The sequence below is a fragment of the Mixophyes fleayi genome, chromosome 6 (genome assembly GCF_038048845.1).
Source record: "Mixophyes fleayi isolate aMixFle1 chromosome 6, aMixFle1.hap1, whole genome shotgun sequence".
Classification (NCBI taxonomy): domain Eukaryota; kingdom Metazoa; phylum Chordata; class Amphibia; order Anura; family Limnodynastidae; genus Mixophyes; species Mixophyes fleayi.
Window position 1 is genome coordinate 114,212,731 of NC_134407.1, and position 5,452 is coordinate 114,218,182.

General features: G+C 38.4%; 1 protein-coding gene across 4 annotated transcripts in view; it reads left to right on the forward strand.

Annotated features, from left to right (window-relative positions):
- Positions 1-5,452, forward strand: part of C6H10orf71 (chromosome 6 C10orf71 homolog) — an 86,785-nt gene that overhangs the window by 64,109 nt on the left and 17,224 nt on the right. The window lies entirely within an intron of this gene.

Consider the following 5,452-nt stretch of genomic DNA (forward strand, 5'->3'; position numbering starts at 1 on the left):
GGGCACCCCAATCGCTTTAAATGATTTTGGGGACAACAAGCCCTCAAGCAAACTGAATGATTTTCTTAGCAGTAAAAACAGCAGCTAGATAAGCATTGATAAATATTAATACATACTTGAGATTCCTGCAGGGTGGTAATTGGATGAAGTCGATTTGTATGACCTGGAAAATCCATCTGTAGGAAGAATGTATGATGGCTCTGTTAGTACTGGTCGTCCCATATTCTTTCTCAGACAAGTAAGGCAAGACAATGCTTTCTTAATAGCCTGTGAAGAGAAGTCCAGTGCACACCAATATTCTGTTACTAATTTGCACATACCCTCCTTACACAGGTGAGTCAGTTCATGTGCTGCCTCTGCTAAGCTTGGAAGATATGCCTTGGGGGCCACTGGCCTACCTTATCCATCTTTCCAGAGTCCAGAGGACTCTCGACCACATCCCTTCTACTTCCAGATAGTGTTCTCCTGTAGGGAACACAAATACTGCATTTCTATTAATTTCTGTATACTGAGAGCTCCGAAAATCATTAATTTGGTTACATTTGTTTTTATGAGTAAGGCTGTTGCTCTCTTAGCAGCCTCATCTTCTCTGTCATTACCAAGTGATATGGGGTCACTGTCATATGTGTGTGCTTTACACTTGATAACAGATACTTCCTTAGGTAGTTTTAAGGCTATCAAAACTCCTTTTATGTGTTGTGAGTGCACTATTGGTGTGCCTGTCGCTGTCATAAAGTTCCTAAGATGCCATAGAACTCCATTGTTGTGCATCTCGAGGCACATTTCGTAAATCTTGCTGAGGAGACATGTCTACTTTGAGCAGAATTTAGGAGGGGAGATACCACATGTGGTGTACAGACAGTTGAGTCATATCCTAGTATACATCCTCACTTTTACTTACCAGAAGAGCAGTTTCTGCTGCACTTCTTAAACACGTAGGGAGAGACCTTGCCATAGCTTCCAATCAAGCACTATATTATGCTACCGGTCTGCTATCGTCACCCTGTTTTTGTGTCAAGACTCCTACAGAGCAACCAGAAGTTTCAGTATAACTCAAAGGATTTTCATAATCATTTAGTATTCCCAAAGCAGCTGCTTATTCAAACTATATTTAAGGTTGTGGAACGCTTGCTCTGACTCCTCAGTGTGTGACACATGCTCAGGTTCAGAGTATTAAACTAACTCCTGCACTGGTAAATCCAGCATAGAATAAAAGAAATAATGGCTCTTTGGGTTTCTTGCCCCAGCAAACGCAGCAACTGACATAGGGGCAAGGGCAAGAGCTTTCCTAAGGATTATCCTAACAAACCAATCCATCTGACTGCCTTCTTGGGTTACAAGGCAGGCATGACCGATATTGTATAGGTTAATAGGCCTGGCTGAAAGGTGAATAAGAAAGACGTTGTGGAGGTGGTTACGGTGGTGGAGACTCCTCCTATGGTCATTGTTGGAATTGCCAGCTATGTCCAGACTCCATGTGGTCTCCGTAGCTTCAAGACTATCTTTGCTGAACACGTCAGTGATAAATGCAAAAGGTGCTTCTATAAAAATTGGTATAAGTCTAAAAAGAAGACCTTCACAAAGTACTGAAAGAATGGCAAGATGAAGAAGGCAAGAAGCAGCTGAAGAAAGACTTCGCTAGTATGAATAAGTATTGACCCACTCATCCGTAAGAATGTACGAATCTGCTGCTGGTTCCGCGGCAGTGTAATGTCTTGTATAGCCTGAATCTTGTCCATTGCTAAATGTCTTCGTCTCTGGGTGAGACAGTGCCCAAAGTATTTGACCTTTATTTAGCATGGCTGTAATTTATCCTTTCCAACCTTGTGTCTCGTTTGCAAGAAATTAAGCAACAAGTGTTTAGTATCAGACACTGATGGCATAAACGATTCAGAACACGCAATACTACATACTAAATTAGAACTAACCCATTTCTTGGCTGATAAGATTGCAAACAGTCACACAAGGTTTCTGCCAAAACACTGAGGTTGTCTATTAACTCTTCGGGCAGTCTTGTCCTTGTATTTTGTACCCCTTTATCAGAGAAGCAAAGAGGTACTGACAGTTAGGAAGGGTAGGGGCAGATAAGAAAAGAGCAAAGAACAGTAATAGTGAAAATGGCTTGCAGATAAAGAATGACAACTGGATTGGACACTATGGGGAATTGTCTCTCAACTACTTTATTAATCCTCCTTAAAACTTCAACTAATCTGCAGCCCCTCCCCAGTTCTTTTTAATCATAATGGGAGCTACTTTAGCCATCAATTCAGTGTTTAGTCCACAAGGGACCTGGTATATGTGACAATATTTCTTCTACCTGTAATTCAGGCTGCACACGATTTGGGTGTCTGTGGAGCTAAACATTTCTAAAGTGACATTCCTTTAGTCTTCCCACTAGAAATGCTTTCTCCCACTGAGGATACTGCTTCCAACATGGAAACTTTCTTGCTTCCGAGGATACTCCTTCTTGTCTGGAAACACTTTTTTTCCAGTGAGGATAATACTTCTCATCTGTCAACTCTTTTTATCCAGTGAGGATACTCTTTAAATTATAATATATAATATAGTATATTTAATATATTTAATTAATATATTTAATCTACTATATATTATAGTATACTATATATTTTATTTTAATTCTTTATTTTGGATGGTCAGTCAATAAAAAAATGTGTACAATCTGAGGTAAAACATTTACAATGTGTACGTAGAAGGACACTAACATTGTAGTAAAATCCAACGAAGATGTTCTTTGACAACTTGAAACTTAAATTGACCATATTTTCATTTTTTTTGCTTTTGTTTAAATATTCAAACCTATAATACGGTAGAATGGGGGGAGGGGTGAAGGAGAATTAGAAGGGAAAAGGGGGGGGGGAGACCACAGACGCTGATGCAGGAGTGTGATCCAGAAGAAGATAAAATGTAAATGTTAAAGGACAGGAGATGGCGAAACAGGAGCGGAGTCCTGATTGCGGCACATGGGTCATAATGAAGTCTTTAAGGGCCTGAGGAGAACGAACGTTCTGCGAATTGCCAAGGAGCCCAGACTTGGTTGAAAGTGTAACCTCTATCGTGTAAGTAGTAAGTGATCTCCTCCATGGCCGCCACATGCCATATTTGCTTTTTAAGGGCAGACAGAGATGGAGGAGAGCTGTGTTTCCAATTAAGGGCTATAAGGGATTTAGAGGCTGTAAGGATGTGTGCAATTAGCTTTCTAGAATATTTGTCAAGATCTGGGGCAGGGTTACAAAGGAGAAAAATCCAAGGGTCCTTCGCCACGGGAGCCTAAAATAGTATACTATATTTTAATCGCTTGGCCATCTGCGTTGCATACCAATACCAATGCAAAACACCAGTCAGTATTATTAACTGTCCATGTTGCGTGCTTATACATACTAATCTCTTAGCTACACCCCACACATATGTACACAATCACTAACACACTTTGTTAGTAAAATTTCCTATTGTTGGAAAATTTCTTTCCTAAATACGTTTAACAATTTACTTTACTATAATATAACACAACAGAATCTATTCTATATATAAAATAAATATAACTTTATCTGCTAAGTAGTGTTTGTGTCATGTCTCGCCCTTTAATTCTAAGTCTAATTTTTTCCATTGCAAAATATTTTAAACTATGTATTTAATACTCCCTATGCGCTCAAGGAGCCTTTATTTGGAAGGTGTGGTTGGCATATCGATACAGCATTTTGTTATAGCAAATTAGACAATGTATTACCAGAGTGGTGTCAATTTGATCAAAATCTTTGATTATCCAGGTGTGCCCAATTTGTTTATTTTTTTATTTATTATATACTGAAAAAATATATTTTTCTGGACCCATGCCCCCTTATGTTTTGAGTTCCTGCTCTGAACAAAGGCATAGGGGAGCAGTGTGTGTGCCCCAACTTCTATCAATAAACCTTTATGCCACTTATTATAGCTGTTATCACATAATTTTTTACTTAATTCTTCTGATCTCTTTACAAAATCCTTTAGGTTAGACCTTTGATGGTGAACTGTTGGGATGTAACAGGCTGTTATCAGGGTTTTTTTTGCAAAAAAGTAAATCTGTGTCTAAATTTGCAAAAATATAATGTTGGAAAAATTGGTAAAAATGTTACTGGCTGAATAGGTCAATGTTAAATTATGGTTGTTAGGATTTTATTTGAAGAGTTTCAAATCTCTATCCATATAATCAGTGATCCAAGTATTTGTAGGAATGATTTATCATTGAATAGAAAAGAGTTAGTTGCAACAAAATATAGAATACCAATTCTTTGATTCATTAAAATAATCTGATTCATTCATATCCAAAAAGTATTAACATTTTACCTGACAAATAACTGAATATGATATAAGGTGACTTTATATCACACATGGCAATTCAGCAACCTTTATTCGTTGAAACATTTATATGTGTCTTGTACATATGGGGCCTGAGTCATTAAGAGATGCATACTGAGCGCAGCGCACGTACGTGAAATGATGCACGTACCTGGTGGTTGCGAGCGGCCTAAGTCAACAAGACACGTATTGTCACATACGCTGCTTAATGACTTCAGGTGCAACTGTTCCTACCGTATGTGTTCATGCCCATGCACTTCAGCAAATACTATGATGTTCTGCTATACGCAAGTACAGAAACGAAACCTACGCTTTTGAATGCCATAGTAACATCATTGGTGTATCGCTCAAGCGTTCATGTTTTACTGACAACCCTTGTTTGTTATATAGTGGTGGTTGCAATGAACATTAAAATATGTGTTCCCTCTTGTTGTTGTCATCATCATCATCACCATTTATTTATATAGCACCACTGATTCCGCAGCGCTGTACAGAGAACTCATTCACATCAGTCCCTGCCCATTGGAGTTTAAAGTCTAAATTCCCTAACACAAACACTGACAGAGAGAGGCAGAATAGGGTCAATTCTGATAGCAGCCAATTAACCTACAAGTATGTTTTTGGAGTGTGGGAGGAAACCGGAACACCCGGAGGAAACCCACGCAAACACGGGTTGAACATACAAACTCCACACAGATAATGCCATGGTCAGGAACTGAACTCATGACCCCAGCGCTGTTTGTTCACCTATACCACCAATGGTCTCTGAATCCCAACGTGTTAGCATGCCTATTGCCCTGACACCCATGAATAGGTGGTTGCTGTCTCTACAATCGGTAAACTTTGCCACTAAGCCTGGCATTAATGCGAGGTGTGACCCTATTATACCGTGCTTGATCTCTTCCTCCATTGCCTTTTAACCCATTGCTTTACTTAATTTAATAATGATAATAATAATAATTTATAAATCAAGTCACACACACACCAGTTTTTCTAACAAAATAAGCAATTTTAATCTTCAAACAAAAACAATATGAACAATTTAAGTAACATTTTAAAATTCAATAGAACTTATTTAATAAGTTTTTTAGATATTTAA